This window comes from Chiroxiphia lanceolata, chromosome 3, assembly GCF_009829145.1.
Source record: "Chiroxiphia lanceolata isolate bChiLan1 chromosome 3, bChiLan1.pri, whole genome shotgun sequence".
NCBI lineage: Eukaryota > Metazoa > Chordata > Aves > Passeriformes > Pipridae > Chiroxiphia > Chiroxiphia lanceolata.
The window spans coordinates 98,386,910-98,407,959 of NC_045639.1; positions in this window are offsets into that span (position 1 = coordinate 98,386,910).

Consider the following 21,050-nt stretch of genomic DNA (forward strand, 5'->3'; position numbering starts at 1 on the left):
AATCTATCATTGACAGTTTTACTTTTTTGTGATAACTCTTAGAATTTCTGACATTTTTGTGGCTGTTTTTTTCAACTTCTTTTGAGATTGTTGAGACACTATTAACTGTGATCTGCTTTTAGGATTACTTAGAGACATATTCTGTTCCTCTTTAGAATAAGAAAGCCAAAGGATAGTCATTCTTCTTCCAGGAATTCAAATTCCAGTTTCCCTAGTCTGAAGACACCACTGTCTTTTGAGATCACTTTTAAAACAATAGCACCCTGAGGCAATGGGCCAGAAGCAATAGTGTCTGCAATTAGTGTCACATTCAATCCAGGCCAGGAGTATAATGTGTTTTGTTTTTACAGAAACCTTATGGGCTATGTAACTCAATTTTATGATGATGTTTTAAGAATTCCCCAGTCATATTCTCTGAAAAGGTCTGTGTGCTCATTAAAAAAAGGGTCTTATGGTATCTTAAGGAATTTGGACAGAAATTGAATATACGTTTAAAGTCATCTGCCAGAGAAATTTAGCATTTTTAAAGAAAGAAAATTTGGTGGTGAAATAATATATTTCAGTGGAATAAAGCAGTGGCTCTAGAGACATTAGTATAAGATGGCAGTACAAATAGCAGGTTAATTTCTATTATTGATAAATTATTTTAACTGCTGTGATAGCTAAAGTTTTCCATCATGATTTCATTCTGTAAACACTTGTGAAGAAATTGTTTTACCCCGTAAAGGATAAAGCCATTCTAAGCAGCAGATATCAAGTGCAGAAGCAGGAAATTATAGACTTTTAGAATGAAATTCTGGCCCTAGACGGGATAGGGCAGAAATTACTTCAGTGGAGACTACATTAAGCCATGTGCTTCAAATACAGAGGAGGCTTTTACAATAATTGAGGCTGACCCTACTTGCAATGAAAGTCCAGTTTCTATATCAAGCCCAAAACATCTACACCTGCTTAAATGATAGGCTTCAGAGTCTGCTGACATTTTTACTGAGCAGCAGCTAATTGGTTCAATTGTTAATGATTACCACTAGTGATGGCATTTGCCTTAATGGACTTTCAACATTTTCATGTGGAGCTTCATCTGATTTAGCTATCACTTCTGAAACTCTCTGTGGGTTTATCTGTGCTTCTGTGAATATCCTGGCATCCTAAGCTCTCTAATTGTTTCTGTCCTTCCAGTTCTCAGGTGGTCTCAGGGAAGGAGCACCCTCTCTCCTCAAGACTCTACATGATCCAAGGTGCAACACCCAGAGTCATGCTTAGTGTGCAAAGCCAAATGAAGGCATGTGTTCTGCATATGCCAAAGTGGGTGTTTGAGTTTGAGCCTTACTTTGCTTGCAGTTCACACTGTCAAACTTTCTTGTCCCTTGTCCTTATCATTGTAGCTTTTGGTTGCGACTTTCAGAGCCAAGTACCAACACTTAGCCTCTGGATGTGAGCATCCCACCAGTTTCTCATCCATCAAACAGTTCATCCATCTCTCTCCAATTTAGTTGTGGTGGACCATGTTAAAGGCCTTACAGAAGTCCAAATTAAATATTTGAAATTGTGTAAAGAAAAAAAAGAGATGTCAATGCCAAATAGGGTTCAGAAGTGAATACACTATTTTTGTTTTACATATTAGAAAACATTTTCTTTTTTTTAACTTTTTAAATTTTTTAATTTCTTCTTCGTCCTCTTTCTAGGTGCTTATATCATGTTTTAAGGTTCTTTAAAACAGAGTGAAAATGAAGTAGGAGTACTCCTGTCTGACAAGCAATATGTGAGTTCATTCATTTAGTATTTTTGAGGATACTTAGGAGTAGTCCCAAGAATATGTGCAAGAACTAGTTACTACACAAATGCACTGTGAAGTGAGCTGCATTTATTTGTCATTTATTGTGTTCAATGATCAGAAAATGTGCTCATTTTGAGGAACCCACTGATTGTGTCCACTGTTGATAAAGTTAACGTTACACAGATGTCCCTGGTACTGCTTCAGAAAAAGGTCAGCTATATCTTTCTCACAGACTTTAAAAATGACATCAGCAGAGATGCTAAAGGTAAGTCACTGTCAAAGTAAGAAATTAGCTTTTTTAAAAGATTTTAATGATTCATAGTCTTGTTTTCATTCCTATGAAAGGGTGTTGTTGCTTGTAATTTCCCAGTGGAGACAAGGAAAGAATGAAAAGGAAAGGACTAACTTTAGTGATAATACAAGCAACTTAGGTTGTATGTGTGTTGGCTTTTTTTTACAAGACTCAAGAGGAGCAAAAAAGTAATGTATCATAGCCTCAAGGGAAAGCAAACCAACTGTCAGCTTGAAAGAAACATTGGTTAAATTATTTCCTATAAAGCTTTTGTTAGACCTCAAGTGCAAAGAAGCCACAACATGCCTTTGCATACACAGATTCTATTACAAATCATCTCTGCACATTTATTTATGTATAGCATGGACCTATCTCATGAGTCGTAACCATGGTCCTACCTCAACTGCTAAATTAAAAAGACCCTTAGTCTCTCAGTTACTACCAAATAACACTATCCTCAGTAAAGTTCTTTGTTTCTCTGTCCCTTTTCTGTCCCTCACTTAGCCATACCATTCTTCTGCTTTAGCACTTTTTTGCACACTGTGAACAGTCTACAGTTCTGTGCTTGCTATCACTTTTTATTCCAGTTTTTCATTCCCCATAAGCAAATTCACCGATCAATGAGCAAAACCCCAAGGTGATACAAACCAGATATCTTCTAAAAATAGATGAAATAAATCCAGATCATCCACATCCTTAGTTTCTTGAACACTAATCCATACAAAGTATCCTGTATAGGTGATTGCTTTCAAAATGAAAAGCTAATCTTCTGTTTCTATTCTGTAAAGGATTTGTTCTGATATATGTTCAGCCTTGCCTCAAGCATATGTTTCTTCTCATTCCTACTTACAGATATTTTTCCACCCTAGATGAACCAAAACCCATGGAATGATTCAGTCCAGAACAGAGAGATTTTCATTCTGTATGTCTTCAATTGGACCAAGCTTTATATTGTGTCCTAGGGAGCCACAGGCTAAGATTTCATCCAGGCCAAGTGCCTGCTGTGCCTTCAGCGAGACTGCTCACTGGCAATTACAACTTCCTTGTGGACATCTTTTGTCTTATCTTCCAAGTCATGTGCACTGCATGCTATTCCTGAATCTGCCTGGGAATGTGCTCCTGTAAGGCCCATGAGCATGGTACCATGCATCTCGACATAGCCTGGACAGCAGATCAAATGAGGTGATCTGCCCCTCTACTCCTCTCTGGTGAGACTCCACCTGCAGTGCTGCATCCAGCTTTGGGATCCCCAGCACAGGAAGGATGGCAACCTGCTGGAGCGAGTCCAGAGGCTGGCCACCAAGTTGTTCAGAGGGATAGAGTGCCTCTCCTATAAGGAAAGGCTGAGAGAATTGGGACTATTCAGCATGGAAAAGAGAAGGCTTCATGGTGACCTAATTGTGGCCTTCCAGTACTTAAAGGGAGCCTGCAAGAAAGATAGAGAGAGACTATTTACAAGGACATTTAGTGACAGGACAAGTGGGACTATCTTCAAAACGAAAGAGAGTAGGTTTGGATTAGACACTAGGAAGGAATTCTTTACTGTGAGGGTGGTGAAGCACTGGAACAAGTTGCCCAGAGAAGTTGTGGGTGCCCCATCCCTGGAGGTGTTCAAGGCCAGGTTGGACGGGGCTTTGAGCAATCTGTTTTAGAAGAAGGTGTCTCCACGTGCGGCAAGGGGGTTGGAATTAGATGATCTTTAAGGTCCCTTACAACCTAGGCTATTCTATGGTTCTATGATACCTTGTTTCAGTCTGCCACCAAAAGGCCCTTTGCAGGTCATACTGAGACATATCTTAGACAATGGGTTGCATTTCAGAAATCTACCACTCATCAAAGCCATGCATAATCCATGATCAATGAAAAAAGTACTTATTCAGGAGATGCTGCTTGCATTTCAATAACTATATAGGCCATTTTCCTTCTAGGCTTTCTCAATTGCTGAATATTTTCTCCTCATGCAGTAACAATCACATGTTCAGTACTCTTTCCAGCAGCATGAAGGCTGCTTGTTGATATTTCCAACACTTCTCTTTTGTGTATGTCCAATTGAACAACTCACTGTGTAGAGGTGGACATATGTTTCTCTATGAGCATCATAAAAGTTTATGCTCAGGCCACCCTCTAAGCTATCATCTTCAGGACCCTAATGAAGTTTACTGCCAGGGTAACTAGGGTGAAAATGTTCCAAATAATCTGTCTAAATTATTCTCACAATGTTCAGGAATAAAACTATCTGCCTTTTTTGTTCTCAGGATTGCACAATGAGATAAGTCAGCATCTGAGTCAGAAAAGGGCTATCTCACAAAGAAGAGCAGCACATTAATCATGTTGACAGTGAGAGCTGTGCTCCATAGATAGCAGCTCTATGTTTACTGCCATTACAATTGGTACTCATCATTTTAGGTAGTGAATGCATCCTTGTCTAAGGAGGCAGCTGTTCACAGACCAGTATCCTGAGCCAGAATGCAATCCATAAACTTCTGAAAGAGGACCATCCAGGCCCAAAAAGCATCCTTTGGGAGCAGAACAGGTCATCCAGGGATTTTGTTGTGTAACCATGGAATTGGATCTTCCACAACTTTTCCAAACATATGACATTCAATTTTCTAAATCAACAGCAAAACAATTTATTCCACCTTTATTTCACAGATTTCTGCATTATCCTGAACCATGAGCTCCTATCCAAAGTCTATAATTACCCAGGCTCCACAAGGGCCAAAGCACACTGCCATTTACCAAGCACTGGAAAATTTATTACCTATCTCAGTTTGGGATTTGACAGATCCGTTACTGTTTTAGGCCACACAGGGCACTTCTGTGGTAAAAGCAGAAGCTTTCTCTGTACAGGGCTGCAGAGAATCAACCTCTGTTTGGATTTGTGTTAATGTGATGGGCTGATATTTAGAATGACTTATTGATTGTGAAAAGGAATTCCAAAAGCATAAGCAAGACATGTTTCTGCTCACACCCAGGTGACCTAGTGTAGACTCCTTCAGGTAGTCAAATACCGTTTCCTCACCCACCCAAAAGGCAGACTGAGATTTGCTTATCCATGAGGGAAATAAAGATAAAATCTCTTGCACACAAGGGTCTTGAAAATAAAAGATACTAGTGTTTTTATCTGCTATTCTCTTGGAGTAGGCATGTCAGATACGTGCATTCAGGAAGCCCTTCGTTTCCAGCAGCACCTCACAAAAATGAAAAACAACAGCCTGTGGATTTTGTTCAGCTGACTATCCATGGGCTTCATCTCATCTGCAGCTATCCTCAAGTCTCCACAGTGAGCATGTCCTCGCCTCACACAGGATATGAATTGTTATAGCTCACAGGCATATAACTATGACCCTCTAACTTGAGCAATTTACTCTAGGCCATCAGCTTGGTTGGCCAAGCAGATGACTCTTACACTTAATCCACGGAGATGGAGAGCTGTTTCCCACAGCATGCAGGGGATATGCCACTTTCTGCTCAAGTCTCCAAAATCTCACTTAGAGGAATATGTTCCATTTGTTTAAAGAGGCAGAGAGCTTGTCCTCTGTCTATCAATAGTTCTTTCCTCCTGTTGGCTCTGTACAACTCAGGTGTCAGGTGGTGGGTTGACCTTGGCTGTATGCCAGGTGCCCACCAAGCCACTCTGTCCCCTTCCCAGGCAGATCGGGGAGAGAAAATAAGATGGAAAATGACTTGTAGGTTGAGATAAGGCAGTTTACTAAAGCAAAGGCAAAAGCTTGTTGTACACAAGTAAAGAGAAAAAAAAGGTTTATTCTCTACTTCCCACCAGCAAGTGATGTTCAGCTACTTCCTGGGAAGTGGGACTTCAGCACCTGTAGTGGTTGCTCCAGAAGGCAAAAATGAATTGCAAAAAGGAATGCCCCCTCTTCCTCCTCCTTCCCTTAGGTTTTATGTCTGAACTGATGTCATATGGTATGGAATATCCCCTTGGTTATTTAGGGCAGCTGGCCTACTTGTGTCGTCTCCCAAAAACTTGCCCACCCTTGATGGCAGGGGGGTAAAGTTGAGAGACAGCGCTGATCCCGTGCTCAGCAGTAGCCAAAACACTGGTGTGTTATTGGCACCTTTCCAGCTAACAATGCAAAGCACAGCACCATGAGGGCTGCTATGGGAAAATGAACTCCATTGCAGGCAGACCCAATACAGTAGATCATGCAGCACAGACCCATTTGTCTCAGAAGCAGCTTTGCTGTTTTCACTAAAAATATCCTCAAGAAAATTCAACCAAATATTAAAACAAAAATGATTCTGCCAGCAATTTTTTCAGTATAGCAAAATTATAAGCAACTGATCTCCTCACCTTCTTTTGAATAGTTGAAAGACTTTTATAATAACGATTACTCTTAGTTCCTTGTGCAATAAAAACAGATTTTCTCTCTGCACATATAACATGCTGTGGATCTTCCTACTCCTTCATATTAAAACATGTCTCATTCATTTTTTTTAAATCTCCTTTTTTTTTCAATTCTTTTAAACTTTCTTTGGAGATCTAAACTGAAATTTCAATGGAAGCTATACCAAGATATTTTTTCAGCTTACCTACTGCTAATCTTACTCTTAATTTAGTTGATGAGCTTCAGTACTTAATGAAAGGTGGATTGTTTAAACAATTGTACTTCTGAGACTTGGTGAATATTTCGCACCTGGCTTCCTGCTCTAATGCCTGCACACAAAGGGTTGGGTGAACTCGAAACCACTTGATACATCTGCATTTAAACCCATGGTTAGGCTGCTAAAGAAAAGTGACTTGAGACTTCCAAGAACTAAATTTTAGGCAACTAAGCTTGCAGAATAGAATGGGCCATAATGTGTAGTTTATTCCTCAGAAAATGTCAGTATAAATAAGTAGTGTTTGGAAAACATATAGCATGAGGATAAACAAAGGTCTGAGTTTAAAAAAATCAGGAATTTGACAAAGGTTCAGATTTGAAGGAAAGTAGTCAACACTTTCCAGCAGCTGTTTAATTCTGTTTCACAAAACTGTAATTCAGATATTTGTGAAAATTTTATTAATCACAACAAATTTTTTCCAGCAGTATATATATAAACATAATGAGAAATAAAATAAAATGAAACTAAATATGAAAATAAATAAGATTATATTTTTCAGAGAACTCCAAAAAGTTTCTGTAGGATCCACCCCACTATATGTTGATTTTATTTGTATTTTCATTATATTAGAATGCTTCCATCAACGCTGCCTCCGTACAATCCTTAACATCCACTAGTCAGATTATGTGACCAATACATCTGTACTAGAGCAAGCAGCTGTCACAAGTATTGAGGCCATGTTACTGAGAATGCAGCTGCGATGGGCAGGACACGTCTCAAGGATGAAGGACCACCGCCTCCCTAAGATCCTGCTCTATGGTGAACTTGCCACTGGCTGCCGCATGAGAGGAGCCCCGAAGAAAAGATTCAAGGACTCCCTGAAACAACATCTCAGCCTTGGCCATATTGATCACCATAACTGGTCTACTCTGGCCTCCAGTCGGGAGGCCTGGAGACGCACCATCTATAACGCTGCTGTCTCCTTCGAGAACACACGCAGGATCACTCTCGAGGAAAAAAGGCAACGCAGAAAGAACCGTGTCTTGCAGAATACACCATCTAAGGAGTCTTTCTGCTGCGCCTTTTGCAATCTGATATGTCTGTCACATATTGGCCTCATAAGCCACCAGCGTGCCGGTAGCAAATGTGGATAGTGCCTTCCCAAATCTTCGTTCGCGAAGCCTAGCCATGATGATGATCACAGATATTTTGGTTAGCTAGATTAAATTTCTGAGCAATCTGCAAGGCAGTTAAAAGAGCTAATAAAATGACCACATAGAACAGAAACCAAAAATACTTTTCTTGTTTGAACTACACATATGTTAAAAAGAAGGTACACTTCTTTTATACATACTTCCAGTTATACAGAACAACCCCCCTGATGATTTCAGGAAACAGCCTATGGTTGGCTTGATTTCTTTTAATCTTATTTTGCAGCTCAAAAAACCAGTTATCAAATGGTAACTACTATTTTTGCCTTCATCTTTTTATTTTTTAAAACATCCTGTATACAGATTAATTTTACTTGCTCTGTGTTTCATTTGCTAACAGACAAAAAACTTCAAGAGCTCTAGGAAGTGAATTGATACAGAACAGAGTGTAGTCACAGATTTGTAAAAAGAAAGAAGCCAAATACTATTTGATACAATTAATTTCCAACTATTGTTTCTGCAAGTCTCTTCAGTGCCCTTTCAGCAACTGCACATTCAAGAAGCTATTACTCTTCAGCAATCAGAGAATACCACTGCCACAAAGTTTTGCTCAGTGAGGGCAAGGCTACTTTCTGCAATGATGTCAACAAACAAGTGCTGTTCTTCAAATTCTGACATTTAAAAAGCATATTATTAAAATTAATACTCTTACAGAGACTGTAGAGCAAGCAGGAAAGAGGCTTCTCTTTACTAAAAGAGATACCATAGCTCTGTACCCAATGCTTCCAAACTTTGCAAGAGTGCCAATTTTTCATATTTAAAACTGTTTTGCGCTAACCTTGTTAGCCATGCCTGGGTAGGTGGATCTGCACTAAGGAGCAGGTTTTATCCCATTCCCAGATGAGCTGAGTAGCACAGCTGGTTGAAGACAGTTAATTGCTCTTCATGATGATTAGAATGTTGTTAGGGTTTTCTCAGAGGGAGAGAAAAGAACATGCATGTGGTTTGAAAGGTCATGGTGGAAACAAGATATAGCAAGCACAAGATAGTGTTATATTGACAAGTGTTTATCATAAGAAAACACACTCAGTGTTAAAACCTGCTAGTTCTTCCAGTTGATTACAATGTAATATAGTTTCATAAAATAACACTATGATTATGTGTCCCCTTGTAAAATCATATTTTTTCTCTTCTGAAGAAGTTTGCCATTTTTGTGGTTTAAAAGCAATGCAAATATGCTAGAAACATCTTAAAAAAACCAAATAGTTTGCTACCTTCATTAATTTGCTTCTGGAAGAGAATGTATTATATTCTATTAAATATTTTGTCTGTATACATAGAAACCACATACATGTTATATTAATTACCATTTTATCATACACAGTCTTTAGTAAGTCTCATACTACTGATTTGACCATGGATTATCCTTTACAGAAAGGACACATTTGAACTGCCTCAACTAACATTGAGAGCTGGGCTGCATTCAATGCCCTCTTCAATATCTAGGCACAGCAGTCCATCCAGTTCTAGAACTGGAAAACAGCACTCATGATCTAACAGATCTACGCGGATCAGTGGACTTCAAATCCAGAACACATGCAGTACAAATGATTAATGGAATTGAGAAGAAAGATATTGATATGATTATCCCATATACAGTAAAAGGGTAACGTCTGTAAATAGGCAGGGGCTCTTTATTCCATTTGACCGTCCTACACATTAAGAAAAGCTGGTCATTCTATTCTTTCCAGATGTTTATGGTGGATCATATCTGCTTTTTCTCCAGGATACCATGGAATCCAGCAAAATAACATGCACTGTTTTGTTCTTTTACCCTGGATGGCAAATAAATTCCAGTGAATATGAAAAGGAAATTCAAGGTCATCTTTGAAGGATGCCTGCTCAATCATGCCTGTTTTAATTGCTCTTGATTCTCTTTGTCTCCAGATACAAGTACTTACTGAGCAGTTTTATCTACTTTGTCCTGAAGGTTTCCCTTAGGCTGACCAGGTTTTCTTACTCAGCACTAACATTTTTAATTTCTGCTATTCCTGTGTCCCTGGAAGGTTGTACATAAATAATTTTGAAGAATCCGTACACTATAATATGAGCCAAAAAGAGACACCTTTGTATACACTAGCCTCCTTGTCCTGTCTTCTGACTCAGCCTCAGATTAGGCAGATACAATGTGGGGTTTTTTTAGCCAGTGTTTCAGAAAATCAGAATTTAACCTAGTTTGTGGCAGATTTGTCTTCCACACCTTTTCTCCACGCTGTTAAACTGAATTCATACAACCCGGCCTTCAAGTCGCAAGTCTTTTTCCTTGTAGCTGTATGTTGAAGAAATTACGCTATTAGTTCTAAAAGCACTGAGTTCAACAGGTCAAATTCATCTCGAGGGTGACTTTGACTTCAGTGAGAATGCCGCAGGGAGGCATTGGCTCAGCGTGTCTCCCATGTTTACTAATCACAGGAGCAGCAGCAGTCCTCTCCATTTGAGCAGTGCTGCACAGAACTTTCATTACAAAATAACAAAGCACAGCTAACTCAACTTTGAATTTAGTTATGGCTTCATTAAAATTTTGCAAAGTTTCTGACTGAGCATGAATTTCTATAGTGGATGCTTTATGGGTTCAGCTGAGTTTCAGTGTGCATTTTAATCCTAGACTCACAGGGAAATACAAAGAAATGCAAATGGCAAACAAACTTCGATATAAATGCCAAGAAGACAAATGCTTGAAATTTTTCAGTTCTAGTGCTGCTAACATTGACCTCATAATAGTGATTGTTAACCAGATTCTACTTTCCTTCCTCACTGGATGGGGAAGGTAAGGTTGGTTATCTAAATGAAAATGCTTAGGTTAGGAATGTAGGTTCCTATATAATTAAAAGTAAACCATTTTGGTGAATACTTAGTGCACTTAAGCTAGGAATCAATTCCTGTCATGATGACCCAAATCACGAGTGTCCCTAGAGGCACCTCCTCTCTGTCCAGTATCTACATTTTCAGATATTGTGGAGTGCACTGGACTTGCAGTCTACAAAACATTGTGCAGCCGTGGTCCCCACATATATCCTGTTCACGTCCAGATTTGGAGACAGACCTGCATACAGACTCTGCTTGTCCACCTGTGTTTCTTTGGGATGTGTGGGAAGCCACAAAGGCAGGAGTTCTGTGCCTATATCAGGACTCCTTTCCTCAAGTAGTTTAGCACCTGAGATAGGTCTATAATGCACACTGCAGTATTATGGCTTGCAATCAAGAAAAAACTACCTCAGTCTCCAGGAAGTAAAGGGCATCAAGGCTCGTAATGTTATGTTGTGTGGATACTCCATATATACTTGTTGTTTGTAGTACTAAAGGAGCATGAGGATGATGGGAAACAGCACTTGACATGTCAGCGGAGCCCAGGACACTCTGTACATTACGCCACAAGGACTCTGCCTTGCCTCTGAAAGATTTTTATATTCTCTGAGAGGCTATTTTAATCCTTGAAAGTGATTTCATCAATTGACTGGTTTTTAGTAAACCAGCATAGAACATACTTTATAAATACATACTACATGTGTACGTATGTATTTACACACATGTGTACATGTGTGTGCATATATAGTAACAGTGTCTCAAATACCCCCTTTTCTGATGAAATATACAAAAAATTATTTTACATTTTATCGGATCTCTTTAGTCCTTCTGAGGCTCTGTCTGAAGACATTTCAACTTTACCCGAGATTCCCTGACTTTCTAAAGAAGTTTAATAATGTGCAGGAACAAATGTTCCTACTAACCCAGGACCACATGCACAAATTTTCTAACCCTCTACTCCTGGTTGAAATTAATAAGCAACCTCAACATGGTATCAAGGACATCTCACAAACATAACAAACACGTATTGCTTGAAATCGTTGTAATAGTCTGGAACCATCCTGTATCTTTAGGACGGTCCCTCATTTCAGCATCAGCTTACTGCTCTCCAGGGATTCTGCATCCATCGTTTCCTTTTTTGCTGGGGTCTGTGTATATATGTGGTTCCCTTGGGAAGGAATCAATAGAAGGTTGCAGACAATGCTTGCTACAGGGAAGAGCGTCCTATGGGACTTCCTCAGCACAGCACTTACTCTTCTGTTTTAAAGGAATAGGCATGGAGCAGGTTTCAGTTGGTTTAGTGCACATTTCATTGTGTTTGTATCTGCCATGATCTTATTCTCTAGAGACAAAAGCAAAGCTAACTTAGATCCAAAAACTGTGTCTTGTGAGCTCTCTTTTCTCCACCCTAAAGCCAAACCAGACGCCTCAAGAGGTCTGTATCAGTGAAGTTTACATGCTGTGCATCCCCTTGGCAGGAACATGTGACTCTGGAGGGGACTGAATCAACCAAAAGAGAAATGGCCTAAATGCTTGCTTTAATGAAAGTACAGAGTTAACCACAACAGCAGAGTATTTGAGAGCACTTTAATGGTTGCCTAGCAAAAGCCTGTACAACTTGAGAAAAGGTATGTAATCAATAGTGCCTGTATCATATTTTACATTTAGGAGGCCTATTCCAACACGCCACTGGTGTAAAAATCAAGCAGGTATTTGACAGGGAATACTCATTCAAAAATGGAAATTTAATAAACAGCCAGAAGTTTAAGTTCTCACTTTTGGTGTTACGAGGAGGACAGCAGGTGCTAAAAATTACTGTTTAGTTCAAGAGCCCCCAGTGGGGTCAGGGGGATGTCATAGAATCACAGAATCAACCGGGTTGGAAAAGACCTCCAAAATCATCAAGTCTAATCCTTGATCCACTACCACCGTGGTTACTAGACCATGGCACTAAGTGCCACATCCAGTCTCATCTTAAAAACCTCCAGGGATGGTCAATCCACCACCTCCCTGGGCAACCCATTCCAATGTCTGATTACTCTCTCCATAAAAAATTTCTTCCTAATATCCAACCTAATCCTCCCCTGGCACAGCTTAAGATCATGCCCTCTTGTCCTACTGCTGGTTGCCTGGGAGAAGAGACCGACACCCGCCTGGCTACAACTTCCTTTCAGGTGGTTGTAGAGAGTGATGAGGTCTCCCCTGAGCCTCCCTTCTCCAGGCTAAACAACTCCAGCTCCCTCAGCCTCTCCTGATAGAACCTGTGCTTGAGTCCCCTTATTGCTCTTCTCTGGACCTGCTCCAGCACCTCAATATCCTTCCTGAACTGAGGGGCCCAGAACTGGACACAGCACTCCAGGTGTGGCCTCATCAGTGCTGAGTACAGGGGAAGAATCATTTCCCTGGTCCTGCTGGCCACACTGTTCCTGATACAGGCCAGGATGCCATTGGCCCTCTTGGCCACCTGGGCACACTGCTGGCTCATGTTCAGCTTCCTGTCAATCCAAACTCCCAGGTTCTTTATGCCTGGTTGCTCTCCAGCCACTCTGTGCCCAGCCTATAGCACTGCATGGGGTTGTTGTGACCAAAGTGCAGGACCCGGCACTTGGCCTTGTTGAACCTCATCCCGTTGGAATCAGACCATCTCTCCAGCCTGTCCAGGTCCCTCTAAAGAGCCCTCCTGCCTTCCAGCAGATCAACACTCCCCCCCAACTTGGTGTCATCTGTAAATTTGCTAATGGTACATTCAATGCCCTCATCCAGATCATCAGTAAAGATATTAAATAGAACTGAGCCCAACACTGATCCCTGAGGGACACCACTATTGACTGGCCGCCAACTGGATGCACCATCGTTCACCCCCACTCTCTGGGCCCGACCATCAGCCAGTTCCTAAACCAACACAGAGTGCCCCTGTCCAAGCTGTGGGTTGCCAGCTTTTTCAGGAGTATGTTATGGGAGACAGTGTCAAAGGCTTTGCTGAAGTCCAGATAGATCACATCCACAGCCTTCCCCTCATCCACCAGGCGAGTCACTTGATCATAAAAGGAGATCAGGTTGGTCAGACAGGACCTGCCTTTCCTAAACCTGTGCTGGCTGGATCTGATCCCTTATCCATCCTGTAGGTGCTGTGTGATTGTACTTAGGATGATGTGCTCCATAAACTTGCCAGGCACTGGGAGCTCTCCAGTGAGCCAGGACTGTTGGTAAATGATGGAAAGCGGCTTGGCAAGCTCTTTGACCAGGTCTCTCATCACCCTAGGATGGATCCCATCTGGTCCCATAGACTCATGAGGATCCAAGTGGCTCTTTAGTCTCTCTAATATTCTTTCTACATGTCCTAACTATATTCCTAAACTCTTCAGGAGTAGCCAGCCCTTTTTTCCCTAGTCCATAAGCTCTCTTTTTTCCCCTAATTTCCTTTAAAATCTCCCCGTTTAGCCAGGCTGGCCATCTTCTCCGCCAGCTCACCTTTTGGCACACTGGGGCAGCCTGCTCCTGCGCATTCAAGACTTGCTTCTTGAAGCATGTCCATCCCTCCTGGACCCCTTTGTTTTCAAGGGCTGTTTCCCAAGGTACCTTGTGAACCAGTCTTCTGAGTAGGCGGAAATCTGCCCTATGGAAGTCCAGGATAGAAGTTTTATTGATGGTCCTCTTTGCATCCCTGAGTATTGAAAACTCAATTATTTCATGGTCACTGTGCCCCAGATGGCCTCCCACCATCCCCTCTCTGTGAACAGACGGTCTAGTGGGGCCCCACCACCAGTAGGGTCATTTACCAGCTGGACTAGGAAATTATCCTCTATACATTCTAGGAATCTCCTAGACTGTCTCTTCTCTGCTGTGTTGAGTTTCCAGCAGACATCTGGCAGGTTAAAGTCACCCACAAGAACAAGACCTGGCAATTTTGAGTTATCCACCAGCTGCTTCTAGAATAATGTCACTGACCACACACTGATTGTGTGCGGAAGATCCTCAGACATTGTGACAATTGCACGCAGGTACATAACTCATGTATTTGCTAAAGATATCAAGCAAGTTTTTGCTGTTTCATATGCAGCCAGCACTAAGGCACATTTAAAATAGGGATACATTTAATTTCTACTGCATGTATTCATTCAGCAAAACCATTGTGATGACAGCAAGGTGTCAGGATGTTCTTTTGCAATGATCAAGAATCCCTCTTTTGCCACCTCTTTGTGGTGAAATATCTCAGGTTGCACTGGCTGTGCTAATATAACAGCGTCTCATGGCTATGCTGATGGCTCAGTCATTTGGAATCCCTTGTATACACAGAATTTTTTATAATATAAAAAACCCTAAAATGGTCATTTTTATGCAGGAACATGATAGAGGCTGTACAATTTCATTCAACAGAACTACCTGATAAGTTCACAGGAGATTCCCAAACTGTCTTTTCAGAGCAGCCTTCCGCAGTCCCATCACTCTTCTACCCTGCTGGCACCAGCCCCTGCCTGGGATCCTACCTCATACCTCCCCCTTGTGTGCCCTCCCAGCTCAATCCCAAAGACAACAAAGTTCAACCAAGTATCCTGGGTACCCAATAGGCATTTATCAAAGAATCATAGAACCAAAGAATAATTTAGGTTGGAAAAGACCTCTAAGATCATTGAGTACAACCATCAGTCAGCACGACCGTGTTCACCACTAAACCAGGTCTCCAAGTGCCACATCTACACACCTTTTGAATACTTCCAGGTGATTCCCTGGGCAGCCTCTTCCAATATCTGACCATTTACCATGCATTAATTACCACATATAGTAGATCTGACTCTGATTCTGTTTACACCAACTACAGCTTTGCAGAATTATTTTGACTTGCAAATGTTGTATGTATGCTACAAAGGACTTGATATAATTTTGAGTTTACTGCATTTTTTTCACTGAAAACCACGAAACCATAGCATTACACTAGTGATGAGCTTAGAAGGCATTGGCTGTTTTCCCTTTCATGATGCATGATCATGCATGCTACAATACTGATGCATGCTACAGTATTAAAATATAATAATGTAGATGGCCCACCATGGTTTCTGTAGACTGAGCCCACTGAGCTCCTCATGTTCCTACTTCATGCCAGAAAATCGAGAAGCTGCTAGGACTCAGAGGCAGTCCTGTACTCCTACCTCAGAAAAATGGGATTTCCCAGGGAGTCAAGAATAATGCATGAGCCACAGTTCTTACACCAAGTTTACTAGTATAAATACATATAGTGCAAAAGAAAATCTTGGATTTTCTCTCAGGCAGACTGTAAGAATAAGAACCTCATAAATGTTTATTTGTATCCAAACAAAGCCAACATTCAAAGCTGATATTTTAAACCAATTTCCAGAACCTCTGGTTTATAGCTAATTTTTGACTCTTTCATTAATTTTTCTCCTTTTGAGTACAACACTTTGATTCAAGTATTCCTTGACTCAGTAAAATTCTGATATATGTGGTATAATTAATGGTATAGTTGTCAGAGTATATCTCCATAGTTCATGGCCAACAACAATGATGATATGTTTGTATGGCCAGTCTTCGCGAACGAAGATTTGGGAAGGGTCTTTACCCTTCGAGCCTGCGCAGTGGATTTTTTTAGGTGAGACACAGTGTGCGCTGAGCTGAGCCCACCCTTTAATCCTGAGGTTCATCTGCCGGGGCTGAGCAGGCTTGGACGGTGGCAGTGAGGTGATATAAATCAGTGACAAAGAACAGTATATGTAGTAGCGACAGGAGCTCCAAAAACACAAAAAATTTAAATCATGAGCTGAATAGCCAAAACTCAGAGCATACTGACAACTATGGTACTGGAAGTTCCATGTACAAATTCAACTCAACCATGAATTTGAAACGCAATTTAAATACAAGTCTTTGGTTAAAATGCTTAACATTTACCAAGTTAGAGAAAAGACTACAGGGAAGTAATTAAGAGTGTTTTTAACTAGATATTTTTCACTTGTTATGCTGTATCTATAACTGTTAATTTCAGTGAAAATTAACTAGTTGAAAAAATAAAATATTTGAATAGCTGAAGAAGAGATGGTTCTGTTTCAGCCAGAATTGTGAGCAGACAGCAATCAAAACTTCTCAGTTTCAATTGCATCTTTATACAGCTTTGGAAATTTCATCTCAAAACACATATAGGGTAAAGGCCTTAAAAAGCCTGTCTGAAGGAGGTGATGGAACAGAGGAGAGACATGGACGATGGAACAGTGGAAAGAGATGCAACAGGTGAGACACAACGCTAATCCTCTCTTAGATTCTGAAAGTCACAGGTCTTCCTAAAGTAGAAATTCAATCTAAATTATTTAAACCAACTTGCCGGTGAAGTTTTGCTGGATTTATATGGATGAGCAAAAATAGTCCATATGTGCTTATGCCCAGTTTAAGTGAGAAATGGAGAAATGAACCATATGTCTGAGCACATTCAGAATTGCACAAAGATCCTCAGCAACACAACTGTCACAGTTGTCTCCAGCATCCTGGTGAGCAGTTACATTTTACTGCATCTCACCTTGCACCTAAATAATGTAGATCAGGTTCTCCAGTGTTTAAAAAAATTACCAGAAAATGACTGACTGGTGTTTTATCGCATTTTATTTCCTCTTTATTTAGAGGGATTGTCATTACAGAAATGAAATTAGCAATATAAACCTTCAATAAAAATAAACATAAAAATCAAAATGAAAAATATCAGTGGAAGGAATGGAAAGCCTTGATAATTGCACCATGAACTTTCTCTACATGAAACCCTTTCCTGCCCAGACTTTGTAAAAACAGCCTTATGGTAATACAAGAGTGGTATATATTTACCATATCCTATGGAATCAGAAGGTAAAATAGATCTATTTTTTTCAGTTAAACACTCTAAATTGTACCTGAGTGCAGTAGTACACAGTTATATGTATACACCTGACACACAGGCAGATCAGTATTACCATTTGTTAAAAAACTGTTTATTGTCAGAGATGATGGAATTTCTCATAGCAAGAAAATATAATGGTCCTCTATGGCTGTGTGATTACTTTGTGACGTTCAAGAACTATACAGAAGATAAAGCAACAACAGAAGAGATCTGGATAATTTAAAGAATTTCTTTATTTAGAAAGTACAAGGGCTTTTAACTACCTTTAAGCTAAAGGTGTCTTTTAAACAAGTACCTGCAGAATGAATTCAGTTTATAGCAGTTACAGTTTCCTCTGGCACCCCAGGAACGGTCAGATAAGGTAGTGTGTCCAAAAGCAGCATTTATGGTAAGGAATATGGCCAGTGAGGGTGGCTGTGCTGTAAAGCCCATGCAGTCAAACGCGGTCAAGGCATCTACTCACCTGCAAGGGAGGGCGCAACAACCCCCCCGGTTGTTTTCCACCCTGTGCTGCAAACCATGGTGAGCTTAAATGGAAGTGAATTCAGTACATATTATCCCCTAGTGTGTACAGTAGGTTTTGACCAAGCTTCGAACAGACTGTTGCATTTTCTGAAGTCCATGGACTGATTGACATGCTTTGCCTGAAGGTTGTGAATATGGCAGAATGAAAGAGCCATTACTCCTACTCTTGTTGGTGGGTTTATTGCCAAGACTGAAAGCCCCACTCTGTTTTTTGCTCCAGGTTTCTGAGTTCCTGTGACTTCTTGCTTTTTTGCAGTAAAATAGTCACAGTGAAGGCATGGAGGAAAGCCCTCATCTCTCTGTCTGTGCTGCAGGCTGCTGTGGTTAGGGCAGGGATGTGGGTTTCAGACATTTCAGCTCAATGGCATTGGGCTCCAAAGGAGTTTTCCACCTCCTGGGCAGATGTTCCAGCCACTGAACTGTAATATGAGAAACAGGGATTGTGTTCTTCTCTTATCTAAAAATAAAGCTTACTGAGGGCACTCTGAATTGCTCCTCAAAGGCAAAGTTCCCGCAAAAATAGCACAGTATAGCTGGTTTGAGGTACACAATGAGGACGTATGCCTACCTACAGGCAACCTAATATGAGCACTGCAAAAAGTGTCATAGTGTCTATCCTGAAGTATTGTAAATCTTTTGCTGGATACAGGGGTCTGCCTACAGTCACACTTGACACGCTAGTCAGGGTGATGTGGCTCAGACAGGAGCGTTAATTTGGTTAACACGAATGGCTAATCAAGGCAATGCATTCCCCATTCTTGCCCCCCAGCCCCATTGCAGTTTGTGTTTTATACTCAGTGCAGTAGACCATGAAGTAGAACAACAAAAATCCCCTCATGCCAGTTGTGTAGGCCACCTTCTTAGTCCAATAAAACTCCATTATTTTTAATGTAGGCTTTCACATTAATGATTGAGCCTGCAGGGTTTATGCTAGTGCTACAAACTACAACATTTTGATGAAGATTTGCTTGATGCTTCTACAACTGTAGTATATATTCTGCTAACGCACATTTCCACATGGAGCCATTAAAAATATATATATGTCCCACACAGAGAGTGGGTCAGTAAACAAGTTTCAAAGGCTTGTTTCTTCTTCTAAGGCCAGGTCTGCAAGTGACCTTCTTGCACTTCAGTTCCGTGGAGATCACATGCTGCAGCTCCCACTTTAGATCAAACCTGAAGAAGAGGGGAGTTAAGTTTACCTGCTCTATGAATAGAAAGTACTTCTATTCACTGTAATTACTCTTGGTCAGAAAACATCCCTTGCACTTTTCCATTTTTACTTGTCTTTTCTTACCACATAAAGGGTTCATTTTCTCTCTCCAGTAGCCTGTATTGCTGAAAAAAAGTGTATTTGCTACAGGGCATTAGGAAACATATTCCCAGGTTGCTAAGAATTCATTTTTGTTTGCTTGGAATAAAAGCACAAGAACAAATACAGCTAGATTAAAATGAAAAGCATTGCTACAAAGCAGAAAGCACACGTAGTGGTTTTTCTTAAGTAGAAGATATACCTTCAGCAGGAGACCGGATGGGATTGCTTTAGGCAATAGCCTCAACGAGTTTCACTCCTTGGAACTTTTATCTTAATAGGGCTGCAGTCTTCATATGTAATACTTACACAGTGAAGCTTGGCTTCCAGTGCTGCTAACTTTTCGTAGAAAGGAACAAGATTTAAAATCATACCTGGCAAAGTCACAGTATGATGGGTTTCCTTCAGAAATCATCTTTTTAAGGAAAATACAAAAACCTGTAAAATCTATCAAATGACCATTGTATCAGATAACATTATTTGGATTGTTCTAGTCACCGACTTTTCACAAAACTGGGATGCTCTCATATCATTCAGTTCCAGAATACACAAGATAAATAGCTGCTGCTGCTTCTATGCAGCTGGCCTGGGGACTGCAGGAGCCAGAAAGAAAGTGGCTGGGTCTACAAACTGTGGGAAATATTCAACTTCATGAGGTGATTCTGTTTCCAGGCAAGGGGTTTCAGGGATTAGATAAAAAAAAAAAAGAAATAGAATGGCATGGACTAAGAGAGACTCTAACAAGCATCTTCAGCCTAGTGACATGTCATGTGGAGGAGACTCCTCTTCTCCTTCACTCTCTAGGTCTTACCCAGCGCCATGTGAGCCTCCCCACTTCAGCCCTTATGGTATAACCATGTCCATGTGCATGGAGGCTTTTTGTCTGCCTGCAAGATGAGATAATTTTAAAATTTAACAGAAGAGCTACTATTCCAGAAAATAACTTCCATTCTCAGTGGCTGCGTCATACTCTTTCTTTCGTTTACTACAGATATGTAACAACATAAAGTTTGGCAGGTGTTCTCCCTAAAAGCATGACCATTTGTGATATTTTGGTACATTTGTAGAGATAAACTTTCATATTGGTTATAATTTTATTACCTTGCCATAACCTCAAACTTTATTAAAAATATAAACAAGAGTTTAGGTTTTACCCAATGTTTTCCAACATGAAATGTGTACAAACAGTATTAAGTTAGTAAAATATTTTATTTCCCAAAATAATGTCTTGAATGGTAACTGTAAAATTAATTGCAAACATCTCATCTGTTGTAAATGTTACAATTATTCCATTCACTAAGATTTTTTTATAGCACCCCTGTTCCATTTCTGCTCTGTTGCACTTTTATAAAGTTGATTTGGAAAATAAAGAAGAAAATTTACAGCAGAAAATATTAAGATAGCTAATTTAAGAAACAGAACAGCTTTTCATTAGTAGTCATGTGACTGGTATTCATGACTTACTGGTAATTATATCAGAGATAATACATTACAGTTAGAAAATTTTCTAATTGGCTTTAATAAAAAAGAATAGTCAAAGCAGATGAAAAGAACTGAAAAGTATGCTATTGGTATCACTAGCTAAAATGAACAAGAGCCATCCAACTATCTGCTCAATTATCTTTAGCATCTCCAATCTTAAGAACTCAGATCACTTAAAAGTGCCCCAAGTTTGAGTACATATTACTCAT